The sequence below is a fragment of the Myripristis murdjan genome, chromosome 1, assembly GCF_902150065.1.
Source record: "Myripristis murdjan chromosome 1, fMyrMur1.1, whole genome shotgun sequence".
In the NCBI taxonomy this organism is placed as follows: Eukaryota; Metazoa; Chordata; class Actinopteri; order Holocentriformes; family Holocentridae; genus Myripristis; species Myripristis murdjan.
This window is the reverse complement of record NC_043980.1, coordinates 27,741,023-27,762,472: the sequence shown is the minus strand read 5'-3', so window position 1 is coordinate 27,762,472 and position 21,450 is coordinate 27,741,023. Positions and strand designations below refer to the sequence as shown.

Below are 21,450 nucleotides of genomic sequence, written 5' to 3'. Positions count from 1 at the left end.
CCTGATTAACTATAAGCCTGATGATGTCACACCTAATAGGGAAATACTATTACAGGAAATGTTATTATGCATTTGCATTTGGGTGATGGCCCGGCACAAATGTAGTAGATACCTACTTTGCATTGTAATAATGTAATGATTTTCATAAGCATGATCAGCTTTTTGCTCATCTGGTATCCAAGGCCAGCTTTTGGCTTGTGGTCCCATCCATGCCTGGCACCCCTATAGACAGATGGAGGGTGCACATAACAGCCAGCCTGTGCTCAAAGCTCATTCATGCCTCTCAGAGAATTCCTGCGACTGTATGAACACCAGTGTGTCAGGACACCCTAAGTATGTCTGTGCCTGTGTCACCTGTGGATCTGTTTAGACATATTCGTCATCCACACCCCTGTTCTCATCAGGATGGGTAGGGAACACTAAAAAAGAGACTGACACTATACCATACCACCTATAAAAAGCCACCCACTTGACAACAGTAAGATTCAGTAGGGGCTGTATATGGATAAGAGCTGGTGATAAAAACTAAACAGATTACACACAGATGTGTAGGTGCAAATGCCTACACACAAATGCACACACCCACACACTTGTTGCCACCTCATAAAGGTCAGCCATCATTATGCTGACAGATGATAGAATTCTTTGCATGTGCATGTGTTTGTGTGTGTGTGTGTGTGTGTGCAACAAAATATATACACAATACTCCAGCTGCACAGTGTGAACTAGCTCTGCATCATTTCTGAACTATCACAGCACCATCATGCACTCAACACATTGAGGCCAAATTTGTCAATTATTTATATATAGTCAGCCTTGGCATCTTCCTTCACGGGTAATTTAAATGAGGTAAAAGGGTAATATCTTGGCTTTGTCTCTGAGTCCACACTCTTTGACATTTGCACTAGGCCAATTTTTAGAAAAAAAAACTCTGTAGAAAAAAGATTTTAAAAATTCATGAACAATTGTGCTTAGGCTTCCAAACTCCCAGCCCAGTCATTTACTTCATATGCGTCTGTTGTTACATTGCATTCTGACGCCTGAGCCTGCACTTGTGCAGGTTTGCCTGTTGTAGAACCTGTTGGTTTTTCAACCATAAGTAATAATTAGCTATGGGTTTTCGAATTCATTTGAAAAAAAAAGAAGCATAATTAATGTAACACTACTTAAAATAGATGCATGATGCATGATCCCACATGTATGCAAATCAACATCTTCCAATTTTTAGATGAAACCTAAGAGAAATTATATAGGCGTGTTAGGGTTAGATGTTTCTGTTTATGTTGGCCTATATCAGTTTCCCACATATTATACCTGTAGGCTTTACAGGCATGACACAATACAATGCCACAGAGGTATGTGCCAACTATGCTTACATAAAGGAAATGTTTTCATGATCAAGAGACAAGAGATTATATAGGACTTCTGTCCTATATAGTAGTTTCCTGTATAAGTGCTGAAGTCCTATATAATTAAACAGTTTGGTGAGTTTGTGTGTGTGTGTGTGTGTGTGTGTGTGTGTGTGTGTGTGTGTATGTGTGTGTGTGTGTGTGTGTGTGCGTGTGTGTGTACGAGAGATAGAGAGTTTGGCTACCTAAATTAGTCAAATGTCAGCATTTGGCCTAGTCAAGACAGTGTTAAATGTTCTGTTACATGAGCTCATCCTTGCAAAAACCTTACTTCTCTCAATATATTTCTGCTTCTGGTAATTACTCTGCAAGTGTGGTAGATTTTGACAAAAATTGTCAATATTAATATTTTACTCCGAGGGCAAAACAAAGTCCACACCAATCTCAGTTAATTTAATACTTTTAGAGTAGGCCTAGTCTTGAATACCTGATGGAGAAACAAATCTCTCATCAATACCAGTCAGCTCCAAATAACTGAAAACCCCCTGAAGAAGGCTATTGACACTTGAAAATTTGCTGTGTAGAGCCTCCACTACAATAATGAGTGATGCTCACTAGACGAACAAATACCAAAGCGTGCTCCAGTACCACTGGTGTATAAAGGATTGGCTTAGTGCACATCAGACAGACTAACCACGTAACCACTGCACGTGTTATTACAGTGCTCTAACCATTGAGCTAAACAGCCATAGCCTGCGGCTTTCAAAAACGATCAGGAAATAAGCTATCGTCGACTTTTCCAATGTGCAATATGTCCCAGTATGCAGATAGGAGAAGGTAAATGGCAGCAGCGACCTGCTCCCTGCACACAGGCCTACTGTGTCCTCTGCAAGCACTGATTGAGCCGCGGGCGTTGCCATGACTACATGGCGACCCAATGAGAAAGCTCGCGGCATACTGTTGCTGAATGAAAATAACAGAAGCCATTTTACCCACGAAGGCACGACATCATTCAATAATAATAATAAAGGCGGATACAGGGAGGCAGTTTCAAGCCGTATCGCCGGAAAGGGCTGTCAGACTGCGACCGCGGCGCGCCTGCCGCTTATGAAGGATGCGGTGACACAAAATGTTATTGTGCCGCGTCGCGTCCTCCTCTGTTGGCGGTTTGTCGTGAGGGGAGAGGGACAGCTTCTTCGCAACGCTATCACAGCTCCAGTGACCCGTGAGAGAGGGAGTTGCCTTAGCTGACCGGCAACATCCATGCGCGTTTGTCTTTACTCGGAAAGAGAGCGTCGAAAAACAGGTGTACGGTTTCATCAGACGGATATCCCGCTGGAGAAAGAGCCCTGCTGCTGCCTGCCTCGTTTGTGGGGACTTTAAACTTCTGGCGGAAGACTGGAGTCATTTCGGACGAGGTTGGCTGCTTAATGTGTTGCGGCATTAGCAGTGTTGAGGTAGGTACCAGACATTCAGATAGATATATAGGCTCTATCAGCAGCTGTTGTGTTGGGCTACAGCCCCCTACACATCCTCCTCTCCGCGCCACTTTGTAGCAGCTGCAGCACATGAAACACACAGTGAATTTTGAGCGTTTCGAAGGGGCAAACTGTACGGCTGCCCGCTTGAACACGATACAAGCAGCAATTAAACCGTAAATAGTGTATTTTGGGCTTAACCAGGACAAGTAAACCAGCGCAGCTTCGGGATGCGGTATGCCCCGGCTCTGCTTCCACTTAAGTGGATTCCGATGGACTGGCGTTTCCAGCGCATTAAAGCAATATGTAATCCATTCTGCCGTGTTCCTCAGATGCCAGTTTGCCTGGGATGATGTTCAATACTCAACCCACAAGCCATTTGGAGGGTGAAAAATGCATTATTGATTACCATAACAATAAATCCCGTCAGCACAATGTGTGCTCAGCGGACAGAGGTGCCTGCAGTGGCCTGTGCATCAGTGTATGGGATATCCATGTGTAGCCTGCATCCCAGCAGCTCAAGGACTCGACAAGGCCTCATAGTCAGTTTTAGTTTCCACTTATTCAGACTATAAATTTCTATACCGAAAATTTGTGTCATTGCAGTGCTTCATCTAAAAAGGTGCACATCAGCATGCTTAGTATGGCCTATTAATGCAGGTTTACAAGGTTTCTCCTTCCCACATCTCTAGTCACCAGGGGTTGGAGTTTTAGTGTTGTGATGTGGCCCATGATCTTTCTTTAATGCCACTTGTAAAAGCACTAACTTTAAGATGCACTTATTGAGTATGCTGGGTTTTTAGACTAATCCATTGATGTGCCATCTCAGATAGCATATTCCAGTCAGAGAAAACAACCTGGAGGGGTCATATCACCTGTTTTCCTTGGTGATACCTGCTAACCCATATAAAGGGATGATGTAATGAGGAAAAGTACAAGGCCAGCAGCGATGAATAGTTCCTGTAGAGGCTATTTGAATGTTTTGTGAGAAGGGAGAGCAAGGAGGAGGTGTCCAAAATGTACAAAGTGTAACACTATCACTCCGGGAACCTCACACCAGTTTGAGTGTGGTGTACCTTGTGAGGGTTTGTATGTGTGTGTTGTTGGCTTGTTGTATCTTTGATGTAGTATTTTGTGTTTTTACATGCCCACATGCCTATGTCCGAGGAACAGGCAGTGAGGCAGTGGCGTGCATTATGAGAAGCAACAGTTGGCTGTTAACAATTTCAAGAGGTGTTGCTTTTCCAATAAACCGGCCCCAGGTTGAGGCTTAAATATAATTTGTTAATGGAAGATCATAGCAATTTGACTGATTGATGGTGAATGAGTCAGAAAGTATGTCTCTGTTAGTGTTATTTGGTTGCACCTGCTACCTGCCAGTTTAGAGTTACTGGGAGAGGAAGTGAGCAAGAGAGAGAGAGAGAGAGAGAGAGAGAGAGAGAGAATGAGAGAAAGAGAGAGAGAGAAACAGAGAGAGAGAGAGAGAGAGAGAGAGAGAGAGGAAAGGGGATCAAGGCAGGCCATCAGGGAATAGGAGAATGTGATACATTTTCTCCTGAAAGTACAGAGTGTAACAAGGGTTATTCTCTGTCATAGTATCTTTCCCTCTCTGTCTCACACATACATGTGTAGTCTTTTACTTTCCCTCTGCCCTGTTTATTTTCCTATTTGGTGCTCTTTCTTTTTCCACTTGCCCATCTATTTCATCTATTCACCCCCCCACCCCCCCCCCGCCACCCCCTCTCCCCCCTTTCTTCCACATTGTCACTACTGTGCATTTTTCTCCTTCATCTCTTCCCCCCTCCTACACCCCTACCTTTAGAGGAAGAGCTGATGTCATGGCTCAAGCGGTGTGTGAAAAGCTTGCCTAATTCTCAGAAATCTTGCTGATAAAAGGGACTGCCTACGGGACATGCTTGCTCCCTTGCCTTTCTGTGTGACTAAATCCTTTAGCGCTCACAGTGGGATTTTGTGATTGGTAACTTTTGATATGAACTGCTCAGTAGGGCTGGGCAGTATACCAAAATTATATTGCTACTGTGATGTGAGACTCGATATTGTCTGGGATTTTAGATATCGTAATGTCATGATATGGCATAAGTGATGTCTTGTTTTCCAGGCTGCATTACAGTAAAGGGAAGCAATTTTCTGAAGTGATGCTGTTCTTGCGGTTCTGTTAAGTGTCCCTACTTGCTGCATCATCGTATCCACATTACTAATGATTGCTTATCACAAATCTCTTGTGTAAACATCTTATGAAAGCACCAGTAGTCATTCCTACATAATACTGATATCAAGATGTTTGGTCAAATATATCAACATACTTTGATTTTGTTCATATTCCTCTGCCCTACTGCTCAGCTGTTTTTTTGTTTTTGTTTTGTTTTTTTTCCGAGAATGAGAATGAATGAGAATGAGATCATTGCTGATGGGCATGGTCATAACAAACAGCTACTGACTTCTCAGACTTACCAGCAACAACTGGAAGATACACAGATGAGAAGAAATGATGGAGTACTTTAACTTTATTTGATAGTATGTTAATGAGGTTTTTAACATACAAAGCAACCTAACTGATATTGGACGCTGCAGTGCTCCCAGTCCTACTGTGTTAATGTTGGCCCATTTTATACTGAAAGACCAAGTTTCATATGTCATCCCCTACCAGCTTAACATTTCATTAAGCAACTTGCCACTAATCAGAATATGTTTCACCTTTGTTTCACCACTGAAAATTGATCAGAAACCAATAAGGGAATTGATAAACAATCGTACGGAGAAGCAGAATTGATAATGGCACTGATATCAATATCTGGTTGTTGTATACCTTTTGATCCAAAGGGAATATCACAGCCCCCTTTCTCTGTTTTTGTCTGGTCATGTGGCACCAATTACAAAAATATGTGCTTTCTACTGCATAGACAGGCCATTTTTATGAAAAGACCATCTTTTCAGAAGTGATTATTCCTTTAACCAGCACATATTTGTTATTTGTCTTTGAAAAATAAGTAAAACAACTAATTGATTACCAAATTATAAGCTTTTCTAAGCTCTTTATAGATTTTACTGAAAATCCACTTATTGGTTAATTGACAAATCATTTCAGCACCTTCATGAATTTTTACACACACAATCTTGTGCAAACACTGGGCTACATTCAAGAGCGTAGAACTGCAGATCTTGATAACTCAGCTTATGAAATGCTCATGGTTTGAAAACTCTGCAATTTTAAAGTGCTGTCAGGGACATCAGCTAATCGATGCATCCCGATTGGCCTGCCACCATCAAAGGGTACAACATATTGTGGGGAAATAATATGTGCAACCGATGGAACCTGCAGAGACAGTAGCATGCACATACACTACTGAAGCCTTAGGCAGCTTGATATCTTAACTGTACTGACTTGAAGATCAGTATGTGTATAAGCAGAATATTCATGTACTGCTTTTGTAGATATTTTTGTAGATAATTAAAATAGTATTTTGTTTATGTGGCCCTCAGGCATCTACTGTAAACTCACCATTACAGTATTGCAGATTCCCAAAGGTTCAGATTAGTGGTGAAGTTCTTTGTTAAGATGGTATTCATTTGATGGTTGCAGTAGGCTATTTCATCTATTTCATGACAAAAACAGGTAAACAAGTTCATTACTGATCTAACTTGCAGAAATAGATGGGCAAGTGGAATTCCAGGTTGCATGCCATTGTTGTAAAGCTTTTTCAGTGTAAGTAGCTCAGGATTGGGGCATGCTGTAAACTGATTAGCTACAACATAGAGGGATTAAATAGCCTGTCATGCCAAGCCTGGAGAAAGTTTTGGAGGATAGCGTTCAGCACGTGTGTAATGCGTGTTTTTTTGTTTTTTGTTTTTAGCTCATGTTCTGTGTGTACATTTGTGTCAGAAATAGTTCTCCAACGTTGTACATATTAGATTTCCCTCATTAATGTCACCAAATTCTGACTGTGAAGCTTAAATACAGAGTAATCATTCGCATTTGCTCAGAATAAATTGTCGATCCTTTGAATTAGGGGTACCTAAGATTTTCTTAGTTTGAGCAAGAATATATACTAATTTCTGATTAACAATTTGGACTTCCCCTCTCTTCCAATACACAGTTATAAGCAAGGTGTCACTGTAGCACTTCATTTTTTTCTGTCTCTCTTCATGTTATTATAGTCTGACATGATGAGCTTCTCATTTCTGCAGGAAGAAGTTGTTTTAGTTTATTGGTCTTGCCTATCACTCTCACACTTCAAACATACTGCATTTTTTTGGTGATATATCTAATGTTATAGCTAACCAATAGTCACTGGTGAAAGTCCATTCATCCATATTGTAGGACCTTTGGTTTCATTGCAGGTCGACATCATTAATTCAGCGCCGCACCCACAAAACCTTGTTATGTTTTATTTAATACATTAACCTATCAGGCTACTGGGCTCACGGTCCACATCCGGTTATGCTGCCACAGCCGGTCAGACTTGTCCACTTGATGAAAACCAGTGACAGGATGGAGGAGGGAGGGATATAATGAAGTCCAGTGCTGATTGGCTGGGAGAATATTATGCAGTTGTCAGTCATCTCAGCTTCATGCCTGGCGGAAAATGAGTTTCTTTCAAGAAAACAGGCCTGTGTTGGTGTTTTTAAAGTAACAGCTGCCAGTAGTCAAAATGTAGATCTGTTGAACAGGGAGTGTGTACAGATTACTGATGGGGAAATAAATGAATGTATTCCCATGCAATTAAGAATGTTTTCCACATGCACCAGTAAACATACTGAGACACTTGAACCCGGTGACAGTACTGTACATGGGGTGCACTTTCAAATGTTTCCCCTGTTTTGTATTCTCATTAACAACTTGGCAGAGTTATGTGCTCTCCAATTACACAAGTCCAACAACTTGTTAGGATTGTGAGCACAACAGGCAGCACCAGTGACTCCTTAAATGTGACAAGGAGACGTACAGTGATAAGTGGTTGTGATGTGTCTGAAAATAGCATTGTTGCTTTCTAGAGATATACAGGAATTTGTTGTCTTTAAACACCTACTATTGTATAAATTTATATAAATTTAACACTTTAATATGAAGCCTAAACTCATAAGGGAGTTGCAGGTTTTACATACTCTAGATATTTTTAGCCTTGAAGACTTGTTTTATTTCCTTAATCACTACAGATGTCCCTAATGGGAATAACTTACTAGCTTGCTGGGGTGAAAAAATATTTTGACTGTTTTATTGGTTTTTAATTGGAAATAAAATATCTAAAATATATTCAAAATATTAGACTTGATTTCATGATAATATTGTATTAGTAAAATAATAAGATGATAATATGTAAAAGAATCCTCTTTTACATATCAGATTGAACAATTAGACACTTGTAAAAGGACAAAAACATTTTTGTCATTGTTTAATGGAGGCATTTATCTATTATTAATTGGTGTAATATGTGTGTGGGTGGGTGTGTGGGTGTGTGGGTGGGTGTGTGGGTGGGTGGGTGGGTGGATGTGTGTAAGGGACATAGATTATGAGACTTAGTTGTCTGTGAAGTCCGGTGATAACACCCTCCCTGCAGCAGCACCCACTCTTATCTCTCCTGCCTGTGATTTGATGAAAGATGTGCGCTGCTAAAGAAAGCCGGTTCATCCCTAAACCCTACACCAGTCAAAGATGTGCAAATCCCTGAGCTGACACAGACTAGGTCAAAGCCAAAAGGCCTGGGCACCGCGGCCAACATTTGGATCCTGTTGCTCGTCAGAGTTTGTGATGGTTATGGGAGCTGGATTGGCTGCCTTAATGAGGTAACATGAAATCAGTCCATCTGTGGGCTCCACTACAGAGCTGTTAGAGAGACATGCTGCTGCATTTTCTTGATGGATGGCTGTATAATTGTTTATTTACATTACTCTGTCATAGGGAATGAAAAGTGTTGCTGTTTGACATCTGAGACCTAAAACCACTTGTGGTTGTTTGATAGCTGGGTTCATTCTGTGAAGAGCTTTAAGCACATTTTGATGCAGGGCAGGGCAGTATTTTTAATTTAGAATGTTATGAATAAGGCCATAGTGCTTCACAAAATACATTGAGGATCCTAGCTCAAATTTGTTCCAGAACAACTAAATGTTTGTTCTGTCTCTAGAACGGATACCTTTTGGATATATTTTCCTTGTTTTGGTCTGCTCCCAAAGTAAAGTGTTTTCCATTAAGTGACACTGCAATGTGTATATGCGCAGCTCTTCTGCTTTTTATATCCTGCCACTTACTTAACTGGGAATGGCAGGGCAATGCTGGAGCTGATAATGAATTGGGTGTTGAAACTGTGCTGGTGAGATCATGTCGACGCGGCCACTGTAGCCCTGAGTGGCTCATAGGTCAAAGTGTCTGTGTGTTTGTGTGCGAGAGTGTGAGTGTGTGTGTCAGGCGTTATAAAAATAGTTTGCTCTGGTACTTTAATGAGAGCATTCCTAAGCTGCTGCTGCTGCATCATGTTAGTTTAATTGTTTTATCAATTATTTTTTTCAATATATACGCAAAACTTGGAAGTACACGCCGATGGAGCTGTGATCCAGGAATGTGTCTCATCCATCTGAAGTCATCAACTTTGGCCTGAAAGATGGTTGTTTAAGTAGCTGATGGAGATAATCTGTCATAAAGTGTGGCCCATCTAGATGAAGACGTAATATCTATCATAATCTGTCAAAGAGTACGAAAATCAAGTCTTGTGAAAAGGAAATAAGTCTTTGTGAGTCACTGTTGTTATTTTTTAGGAGTAAAACTCCTCTAGAAGGGACCTAAACTCTGGTTCCTCTCCCTTTTGGTCCTCTCTTGGCGCCTGATCCTCCTCTGATTCAGTCCCCAAGGTTACATCATTAGCACCTGTCAGTTGTCAGCTTTTCACCATACCTCGGTGATCCTTGGCACGTGACCAGAAGTGTGTGGGGGCCAGTTGTGGTTGATAAGCACCGCTGACACACCGATTGCAGCACTGGGCCGTGGGAGCTCCATGTTCTGAAAATTGGGTGCTTAGGAGTCACAGTTGCAGGAGTGCTGTCACGTCGGTCAATGCTCTGTTTTTAACACTGGAGCCATCTGTGCCTTTTTAGCTGGGATTTTTACATTACCACTTCATCATCAGCATGATGACAGCAGACACAGACAGTGTTGATCCAGGACTACGCAGCTAAGCACATTCATGCTTAATTTACAAAGTTGAAAGACTGGTTGACAGTCACTTGTGCTGGTGCATGATGTGAGTGTTTTATCATGGTGGCTTTACACAATTCAAAATACATGGTTTTGACTTAGATAAACATTATTTTGACCATTGTTTTTGATACACAGTCCTATAATTAGTCCATTTAGGACATACTCAACTCAATGGTTTTAAAGCATTTGCAAACTTTAATGCAGATCTTCTAAGTAAGCCAGAAGACCAGTGTGATGTCAGCTCACTGCCTAAGTTAATAAAGTGGACAATAGAAATTTTGGAGTGCCTAAAAAAAGATGCAGTTTCATTAACTGTGAAGGTCACAGGATAAATTTAAACTGTTTTAGTTATCTTTTTGATGAAGAGAATAATTCCATCAGCTATCCACTATCAACCTAACATGCAGTATCTTGCTGGTTGTTTTTTAAAGTCTGTTTTGTTTATTTTTGAGTATTGGTATGAAGGGGAGAGGTGGAAGTAGTCCAAATAGCGTATTACACAGTAGCTGCCTGGGTGGTTTTAGGTAACCAGACTCTAAATATGAGATGCTAATAGCAGTCGTTACATCACCACTCTGGGAATAGCAGGGAGTCTGGGGTCTAGAGGTGGTTCTGCTTGACCTCTCCTCCCCGTATATTCAGTGAGTGTGTATGTGTGTGGTCATTTCCAAATATACATTTCCATATGGGTTACACTGCAGTCAGATTATTAATGACACAGGTGAGTGAACACTTAATTTGTCTGTATATGTTTACTTCTAGTTCTGAGAGGGAGCCGTCTAGGGTGTGAGGGAGAAAGAGAGCAGTATGTGTGTGTGTCAGTGTGCGTTTTTGTGTGTATGTGTGTGCACTCTTGCACAATTCTCTCTGTGAGCCTGCCTTTACTCATCTTGACAGACAATCGAACTGTCAGCTAAAGAAAGTGAAAAAATGTTTTATGTGAGGACAGTTTGACCCCACATCAGTTTTAGCCAGGAAAATCCACTTTACATAGCCCTGTTTTGACGGTTTTGCCTTGAGTGTGGAATTAAAGCCATGGTGGAGAGGTGGGCGTGTGCGGCCTCCCCAGCAACACTCTGTGGGCTCAGCCTCACTGCTGTTTGTTATTAATGCTGCTCATCTATTCGGAGGCGTACCTAGCTGCTATTAGACACCATTGCCATGTTTGTGTGTGAATGCAAGTACCTTTTTGTTAGCCTCTGTGTGTGTGTGTGTATGTGTGTTGGGTATGCACATGTGCATATGTGCGTGTGTGGCAAAAGAGAGGTAGTCAGTCCTGTCACTTAGCCCCCACCCACCTACACTGGGGGTAAGTTTCCAGTCTCATAGACAAGCATGCCTGGGTCTGAAAATAGCCCTATCTGATCACTGCTTCACCCAAACAGGGAACTCTCTTTCCCTCTCACTCCCTCTCTTTGGCTCTCTAACTTTCTCCTCACTCTGTTGTCTCTGTGCTTCGTAGGCGCTGCACCGGGTAAGATCTGGAACTAAAGCTTGAACCGCAGGAGACACTTATCAGGAACAGGGGAACCAAAGGAAGAAAGAATTTTGAGAACATAAGAGGACAACAAAAAAGAAAGGAAAAAGCACTTGGACATACAGCTTACCTATACCTGACTCTGCTTAGCAAGCCTCCAGCCTTTTGATTTTATGACGGTAAGTTTAATTTTCTCTGCTTGATGTACTCTTGCACCTGCACCCTCCTGGGGAAAGGTCAGGAATTTAGGGTTAAATTTCATGAAAGATACTCTGACTGCAGTGCAACACCTCACCAGTGTTTCATGTCCTTACATCAATGCGTTTTCATGCTTAAGCAAAATTCAGACGCCATCAGTCCAGCTTTCTTGAGCAAAAGGTAATGCTTTACAAGACTCAAGTGTGTTTAACAACCATTCAGCATACAGTATGTTACTGGATTATTCATCCAAATTCTAGACTTCACTAGTTCACAGAATAAGATTAAAACCACACATACAACCACACAATTCATACATTATGGATTTAACATAACAGTTTTAATATTCTTGGTGATCCATGGAATTAAACAAATTTAATCTCTATTTCAGTATGTATGAACAGTTTGCTGCTGCTAGTGCTTAATCGTGTTTTTGGATACACACACAATAAGAATGTCATGACATAATGCTTTCTACTGATTTGTGAGTATATATTTTCTTGCTGTGGATACGTGCAAGAAGAAAGCCTGTTTAAAGATATTTAATTAGCTAGTACAAACCAGACACCAAAAGGGAATTGTATTTATCTATGCTGCCAAACCCCAGAATTATAGTCCAAGGGTAGAATTTTTGTCTTTTGCGACAGTAGACAGGAGAAAATGGTGTCAAATAAAACAGTGGCTCCTACCCCAGCCACCACAGAAATAGCATCAGCAAATACTGAGCTTACAATTTAGAGGACTAAAAAGGTTTTATGCTTAAACCCCAACACATTTATTGTGGCCTCAGAAAAAAAAAAATTCATTATGACTTGTGACTGAATAAGGAAATATCAAGTTGAAAGCAAACACAAATAAAGGATTAGGCTGGATAGAAAAGATATTACTGAATAATACAGAAAGTCAGCTCTTCTACCAGCCATTTTGCATGTAGTTTCTGTTTTGCTTCAAGCCCCCAAAACATTCCTGTCCATGTTTGCTTCACCACTTACCTTCCTGTAAAATTTCACTGGAATTTTATTCTCCTCCCTCTCTCCTTTCTGCATACTTCCATCTCTTGTTACACCCTTTTTCGTGGTCTCTTCTTTCCTGCTCAACAATAGCCATGCACCAATCCCTCCATTAGGCCAGTCTCAGAGGTGTTGTGGAATGTCACCTTGATCCCTCGGGTACACAGTAAGGGGTGGTTCCCAGCCCCGGTCCGCGGCACGGTTCGCTTGGTTCCCTTTCCCTTGACCTGGCATACAGAGAGGCCCTTTGTTGGTTCCCTGTCAACATCGCAGGGGGTAAAATTCTTGTATTTAGTATGTGGGAATAATTAATTCCTGTCTCCTTAAACTGTTGCTCTCTAATTTTCTTTGGTGTTAATACTTAGTGTTTTGGGATATGCATATGTTGATAGCTTTGTGCTGGATCAGTCTCACCAGTAATCTAGATTTTGGAAATAGTCACTACATTTTAGAGGCAGAAAAAAATATGTTTGAACTATTCCTTTATTCAATTAAATGTCTAAAATGAACAAAAAAGTTTTGAGGTGCATGATCCCACAAAGCTGGTAGCTCAGCATGGATCATTGGCTCAATTTTCAGCAGCTTGAAGTTTAATTCCCTTGTTATTGTCGCTCTGTTTGTTTTTCCTCCCTCTCTTCCTCATTCCTTCCTGTTAGTGGTCATTTGTTTGAAAGCGTCTGACATACAAAAGGACAAAGACAATCAAAAGTTGCCTTTACAGGATGCTGGTGAAAAAAACAGGGCGCTTGAGTTTCAGTATTGTGTGAGAGTGTGAAACATGCACAGACAGCATTTGAACAGGCTGCTTTTCTGTGGTTTCTAACATAATTTCTTTAAAGACATGTCTATTCTTTATACAGACACATCTAAAAAGTCACACTTATTGTTGATACTGGCATTATAGCTTAACACCATTAATAGTGACAAAGTTTTTGAAGCAGAACGAGTTCTGTCACAGCTTAATGGCTTTTATGAAAATCAAAGCTAGAGAAGCCAAAAATCACCTGCAGAGGTACCAGGATTGTCTACAAAATAAAATTGAAGTTCAAACATGAACAAACACCCTCCAGATTTGGGGTGTCTTGAAAGATGATAGATTTTAGCATCCGCACATCTCAAAGTTGTGATGTCTTAATTTTCATTTGTTCAGATAAAACAACTGTCAACTTTCTGAGAAGATACTTCTAGTTGATATCATAAAGTTGACCATCTCCCTAAAACCACAGGATGAATTTTAGGAGTGAATTACTGAATGCTTATTGTTGTGTGTTTTTTTCCAGATCTGGGCTTGGACACATAACTTCAATATTGTGTCAGTATAGATAATGTTATTTGCAACTATCACAGTCAAAATTTCCAAAAGCCTCAGTATCTCTCGGACACTAAGATGTCTTAATAACTGGGGGTAAAGATTTTTCTCAGCGCTCCAAACCCCCTCAGAGGGTAAGGGTCCTGTCTAATGGCAGTAAATATAGCCACCGGCACTAATCGAGTTCCTCTTATCTTCATGTTCTACACTTAACACTGGTACCTGGGGAATTCAGGCTATGTGTGGGGATTTCATCTCAGGCATAGTAGATAGTCAGTCTCACTTCAAATGTGCACTTTGCTTGAAGTGAGAAACTATTTTCCCAATATTTTGTTCTTTTTCTCCCTTAGATTTCAAACTTCATTTATAGACTTTCTTTAATCAGCTGTCAGGTTAAGTTGCATTTTTCAAATGTCAGCATTATGCATCTGGCCCTGAAACCCCTTCATATGTGGATGATACTGTTCATTTTTTTTATTTTACGAAGGCTTATTTATTCATTGTATATGATGGCAAAATTGCCCTTTATCCAAACACTAGAGCCAGATCATTCCTTTCTGCTGAGCTGCAGTGGTCTGTGAGGCTTCATCACTGTCATGCTACATTTTACAGAAAAGTTGCTTCCCCTCAAAACCCATTAGTAGAAGCATTAAAGGAATTTAGTGAATTTTCTAGGAAGTGCCAGAGAGATCCCTAGTTTCACAAGCAGTACTATATCATCACTACATCTGAAATTAAATTTTCAGACTTTTTACATGCATACCAGATTGTATTCGACTAAGACAGCAATCTTGAAAAAGTGCATATAAAATCCATCTCACTTTCCTTCTTACAAATACCATTCAGTTCAAAGATTAAGTATGATGGCCTACAGCAATCCAATCAGTATTTGTAAAACTGTCCCCCAAAGCTCATATTTGAAATATGAATTTCATTGTTATTCTCATTAAACCCCAGAAGTTCATTTACATGTTAAACCTCTGTGCTGTGTTTCATGTCTATGGCCTATTTACGGTTGGTGACTCTTCTCAGATGCTCTCCAATGACTTGGGTTGGTGATTACTGTGGCTCCTTGACCTTCGCCTGCCATGAATACCTGCTCTTTAAAGGGGAAAGTGCTCATAAAGATCAGCGGTTACAGAAATCAGTGCCTTTTATAGTTTGATAGACCCTGTGCTTCTTGTGCAGATATTAAAATTTCATGGTTTAAAATGTCTTAAGTTGACAAAGGTACTTCTTCGCTGACATGTTTAAGTATCACAAATTAAACTGAAAATTTGTCAGAATCTGAAGTAACCAATGTTTTGTCTTCTGCTCACTTAACCATGTGAGAAACTTGAGGCCATAACTGGGCCCCAGCTAGTATACCAAGTCAAAAAGGCCAGTCAGAAAAAGACCAAGCTGCAGCTTTGAAATTGGATTAGCTTTCGACTCCATAAGACACAATGTCCTTCCATTTGGTGGTCTTATCAGTCACCATTGCATTACATGTCCATTTTTATTAGTTGTTTATGTTTCTAGACTGGGGTTCCATAACACTGCATGTTGTAATTAATAGCCATTAGCACAGAGCTCTAATTTTGTGTGCTTCAGTCTTAGAAGAAGAGACACAACAGTGTTAGTTCTAGATGTGTTGTTCTCTGCTCATGCTCTGTCCTCAGATGGCTCAGCCGTACAGGTTACATAATGCTACATGCTCATGTCATTTTTTTTCTCTGTTCATCACTATATCATATTCTGATTTTACCTTTTTGCTTATCCCTGTATCTGTTTGTAATTGTTATCTTGGAAATCTCTTGCAACCCGCTGTCCACAATCCATACTTTTTCTGCTCTCATCTATATTTCTCATTTTTATTTTCTGCCTGTTTTATACCGAAGCTGTCATTTTGTCTCTCTGTTGCTCTTTATGGACATCAGTGTGGTGTATAGTGAGTGCATCTATAGTTCCACATACAAATTGTAGAACAACAACATGATGTCACATCCAGTTCCTTCCCATAGCCTTGATTCACGGCACCGAGGCTTGTGTTGCATAATTGCATTAGTGCTCTCAGACCAGTGGCTCTGCTCGTTAGTGGGGTTGTGATGCAATCTGCAGAACACATGGGCCTCTGTTGTTTGCAGTGTGGGCAGTGAGTGGGCACGAAGGGTCAGTTTATTGACCTCTGCTATCCATTCATACACCCAGAGGGGGGTCTGCTAATGAGTGGTGAGGTTGAACAAACATTGACTGTTGCTCAACTGCTGGCAGTGATGTGACGGTGGAGCAGTTACATGGGACTGGCAAAGCCTTAATAATTGAAAGACACCAGCATCTACCAACTAGTATTGTTGTCCTTGTGCTGCAGAGAAGACTGATATAACATTTTGTTTGAATACCAGTAATTCAATCAATTTTTTTTTTGTTTTGTTTTGTTTTGGTTTGGTTTTTTTTTGGCTATTTTTTTTAATGTATTAACTACAAATATGAATCAAGGCTGAGTGATTGGTGCCTTCTTTTTGAAATATGAACTGGAGAAGCCATAATGTATAGCACATTTTACAAAATGAGCATCCTCTCATGGATTCCCAAACCAATGCAGGATTAAAGTAAAGCTAAAATTTGACCTTAAGAGCTCTCACAAAGCTAAGTATTGGTCAAGAACCACTTGACCAATGGATGTATGCATTAGTTTAAAGATTGCTGTGTTTTGTTTTCTTGTTTTATTTGAGTAAAGGCCTGCTTCTGTGATGAATGCTAGAAGTAGTACTAAATATATTCATGGCAAAAAGACAGCAAGCTATAAAATACAGTGACCACTTAAAGCACAATGGGCAAAACATTATGGCTAGACTCTTATTTTGATTCCCAAGCCTCTCCTTTTCCTTGCCATAGCCTTGCACTCCCCACATATTTACCACAAAAATGCACCACTAAAATAACTTGGCTGCAATTCAGTAATTAAGGAACGGCGCAATTCTAAATTCTGCCTTTTTTGGAAGGGTCACTCTCCCTGTCAGTTGGGTTTCAGGCTAGCCATGTCTGGACTGAGATTTATGTTGGACCTCCAGGGACATTATGTTGCCTTGTTGAAAGGGATTTGCTCTCTCTGACTCCAAAAGTACAGTTCAGCACAAAATTGCTCTGCTTCGCTATTCAGTTTTATCCCTGTCAAATTACTGAGTCCAGACTTAAAACTCATCTTCCCTGCAGGGCATGACTGCCGATAAATAGTTTCTCTTTTGAATTGACAAATTAAAATGCACCAAGTGTGCATTAATATTAAAATCAAAATGTTTATGCCATTTTAAACCTCTAGACAGCTGAATGTATTTTTATTCTTCAGTTTTGAGAGTAGACACATTAAAATAACTGTCAGATTACATTTTGGTTTGCTCTTTAAATAGATTCGCTAAAGAGCTTCATCTGCTGACATCCTGTGAGTGGCCACTCCAGGGTCAGGACCCTGGAGGCCACAGTCGGCTTAAGTCCAATCACTGCTCATTTGCTTCTGCTGCCTGTACATGTGCACACATACAGTATAGTGCATGCAGGCACATACACAAATAAATACAAAAAGAAGCTTTACCAAGTCCCTGTGAACATAATATATGCAAAAAAACACTTTCTGAGTTTATGAAACTTCTGTATGTAGGATGATTTTGGTTTCAGAAACTGAAACCAAAATCATCCTGTTTTTTGATTCATCCAAATTAAGCTGGTCACAGACATCTATGAAAGTTCATGATATCTTGTCCATAATTTTTTTACGCTCTCTTACTGAAATAAATTAAGGACTGACAGGCAGTAAGCCTTCTATAGTATAAAGTCTATGATTTAAATGCTATAGAAGTTGCAAATAATACATTGAACATTTACTGTACAGTACAGAAATCTGCAGAAAAAAATAGGAACATATGGATAAAAAAGGAAACAATGGTGAAACTGGGTAATAATAAATATACTGTATTACAAGGCAGTTTTTGAGGTCACTGGCTCTGATTTGCTGACACATTTCAAAGTGGTCTGTTCCAGTGACTTCCTGATCTGCTGGGCAAAACGCGGTCACTGACTGGTTTTATGAGCATGAAAACAATGCAAACAATGTATCACAGCCATCTCGCCACAGGATCTCAACAAAACTGAAGAGTTGTGGAAATTCTTAAAGTTTTTTTCAGCATTACCAATAAAACACAAGCTGATGCTTTTTTTTTTTTTTTTTTTTTTTTTGTAATGCAGGATGGTGAAACATTCTGCCCATGGGAATTTCAGACACTATTAAAGTCTAGGTAGACTGAAGTAGGTCAAAGTTTTGCTGGTTACTAATGGCAGCTCAATGTTCTATGACACTTGTGTGTATGTGTTTACTTTGTATTTATTAGTCACACTACTTCTTGTACATTTTCCTTCTTGTTTCTTTTAACATAAAAATTTGGCTTCAAAAAGCTTTTCCGTCATAGAGCAAAGGTATAACATCATGCTATTTTCTGGTCTGCCATTAGTCTCTAGTGGAGTCTGTTAAATCCTGCTTTGTCATGTTAGCTCTAAAGAGGGGCCTGTCTCCATTCTAATTATATCAGCCAATTTAAATAGCACACAGACACTGATTGCTTTTGGAATGCCCCTTTTAAACTCCCCGTGACTTCTCTTCCCTCTTTTGAATTATATTTGTAGCTACTAGAGTTTTATCAAGGTCATCATTATTATAGCTGTCAAGTATTGTGAAAATGCACCATGTCACCATCTGCAGGAAGACATAACTACAAATCTGACATGACAGAAAAGGGGGCAGTCCCAGTTCCTGGTTATCAGATCAATGATGCTCTAAACTTAGTAAAAACATGTGGGAGGTTGTGCTATGTTATGTAATAGTTAAACAATCATAATAATAACTAGAGGATAGAAAGTTTCTGAAGAAACTTTAATGTGCTTGCCTTGCGCATGTCGGGTTACACGCAACATCACCAGAGCCTGTCTACTGTATTGGAGTTTCTCTGATATCACGCGCCTCAGCTTCAAAACAAACTGCTGCGTGCTGCTCTCTCTCTCTCTCTCTCTCTCTCTCTCTCTCTCTCTCTCTCTCTCTCTGTCTCTCTGTCGCTCTACACACATCCGTGATACTCAAAGACACGCGGTGATTATGTCATGCACAAGCACATGCACGGTCGGGCACGCGAACGTGGATACGACGTAAATCATGCAGTCCTCCTCCCTCCGCAAAATCGTTTAATGCAAACGGCGGCATTGCGCAATCAATAATCAACCGATAATAATAATCAACCAGATCTGACAGGTGCGCCGCGCACACAGACTGTCATATAGTGTAGCACACTTGCAAAGGATGACGCTTACAAGGGCGTTGTGGTCGAGACGAGTTTACTCTCCATCTGTCAATCATACATAACAAGACACACACATTGCAGCCTGGTTCTAACGGCATGTGCAGCTCCTCTGATGATTACAGCCGAATGTACAGAGCACGAACACAACAGGGGATCAACATAAAAACAAAGGCGACCGTCATGTGCACTGTGCTACGACATCAAGTAAAGGGGGCAGACTATATTAGTTACATTTTGCACTCCATAATAATAAACATCACCCACCGTCTGTTGACGTTAGCTCCGGGTCGCGGGAGCAAGCTAAGGGTAATTAGCGCTTAGCGAGCGAGCTAGCCATAACAGTTAGCTTACTCACGTCATCAAATAAATAATATATTTCCTTCGTGAGTCTCTTTGATATGTCTCGCTACCCCACTCACATACACTATTTCACACACACACATTTCCATTAATCTAAACAGTCTGCTTACCTGTCAATCATACATCACAGAAGACGCACACATTGCAGCCTGGTTCATAACCGCACGTGCAGCTCTTCTGACGATTACAGCCGAATGTAGCCGAGCACGGCGTCTGGACGGACTGTAATTCTTGTCTTAGCGTGCCCTCTTGTGATAAGAACTGGTATCACCACAACAGACAGTTCTCCCTTTACCACAATGCAAGGTAAGTCCCACAATAACAGGTATTTCTTATTATGAATCAAAAATAAAAATAAAAAATAAATGGGGGCTCCGGCTGTCAGTTGGACACAGACGGAGGAAGTTACCTCTGAAACTGTCAAGGTAAATAAACACACCTTAAATGAAACAAAACGTCTGTTAGTTAAAAGGAAGACATGATGAATGTATGTGTGTATTTCAATGTGACGTGCATACCGAGGGCAGTCGCGCTGGAGCGCGTTTGGGCTTGATAATGTGAGTGCAGGCCAGCAGCCACGAAAATGTAGTTTTCAAATTGATTCGTAAATAACTTCAAATATACAATTAACCTTGCTCTTGTGTTGATTTCATGGTAACACCCCCGGTGTTAGGCTCAGTTTTGACCCGTGTTTTAAATCAGCCATAAAATACCAACAAAAAACAATTATTTTTCATCCAATGTGTTTCTTATCTCTTGGTTACCTTGTTACTTCCAAAAAAATCCCAAGAGAATTATATAGATAAATAAAAGGTTGTTATGCTACCTGACTATTACTGAGGGATATTAGAACACATCTAAAAAATGTTCATAATTTTTTTTAATTATTATTTTAATATTATTAACTATAATAACATCTATTTTGTATATATTTACAGGGCTGCCAGTAGAGGGAGCTCACGCTCTTTGGATGTAAATGTAGATACAGTCACAAACAGAGTTAAGACTGGAGATCAGTGGAGTGGGTGAAGACTGGAGATAAGTATCACATTCCAGCAGATTTATTTATTTATTTATTTATTCATTTATTTATTTATTTAACTCCCGTAAATCAGTCACAGTCACACAAATAGGCTCCATATTTTTTCTTACCTTGATGCAGAATTAGTGTTGAAAGTTGAAAGTTCATAAGCAGCCAAATGTTGCCAAAAGCAGGCCAATTTTGAAGTAGACGCCCAACGTGATTGTTCCCTGCCCAACGGAATTAAAAATAGCCCAATCTGACAATCCTGGCAGGAGGAGAATTGAACTCCGTTCTCCAGCACGAGAGACAAAGAGGTTACCGCTGCGCTACCGGAGCTCAGGGGGGCGGAGCCCGAAATTACTTTGTATGAAGCAGACAGGAGCAATGACACTGGTGCTGGTGACAAGATCGCCGAAAACCACGGGTCAAACTACCGCATTTTTCTCCGCGATAGTAAGTCCGAGCAGAAAATGGATTGCACCACGAGAATCCTAAGGCTTTGAGCTTTTAAACCATGTTTAAATTATTTTCCAATTCCCGAAAATGCCCGATTTACGGCGAGTTGGAAACGTGTGTGTCTCTGCTTTCCTCCCGCGACTTTGCTTTGCCGATATAATGGGACTGAATGGGGGAGAGAGCTGGAACTCCCGCCTCGTTAAGAGTCGAAATGAAAAAAGTTGAAGCTATTTTGCTTTTGTCTTTACATTTTTCAAA

General features: G+C 40.4%; 2 protein-coding genes across 12 annotated transcripts in view; one reads left to right on the top strand and one right to left on the bottom strand.

Annotated features, from left to right (window-relative positions):
• The window catches only part of sorbs2a (sorbin and SH3 domain containing 2a), a 137,488-nt gene that overhangs the window by 11,336 nt on the left and 104,702 nt on the right, over positions 1-21,450 (top strand). For 9 of the 11 annotated variants that reach the window (XM_030055136.1, XM_030055163.1, XM_030055154.1 and 6 more), the window contains exon 2: positions 11,497-11,690. The exons of 1 other annotated variant lie outside the window; for it this stretch is intronic. The gene's annotated coding sequence lies outside the window, so the exon portion shown is untranslated. Of the gene's footprint in view, positions 1-1,619; positions 2,807-11,496; positions 11,691-21,450 lie in introns of those variants that run through there. One more of the 11 variants, XM_030055100.1, reaches the window with a different exon arrangement.
• The window catches only part of LOC115361659 (uncharacterized), a 28,420-nt gene continuing 18,392 nt past the window's right edge, over positions 11,423-21,450 (bottom strand). The window contains exons 4-5 of the mRNA XM_030055201.1: positions 20,148-20,151; positions 11,423-11,435 (exon numbers count right to left, since the gene is read on the bottom strand). The gene's annotated coding sequence lies outside the window, so the exon portion shown is untranslated. The remainder of the gene's footprint in view (positions 11,436-20,147; positions 20,152-21,450) is intronic.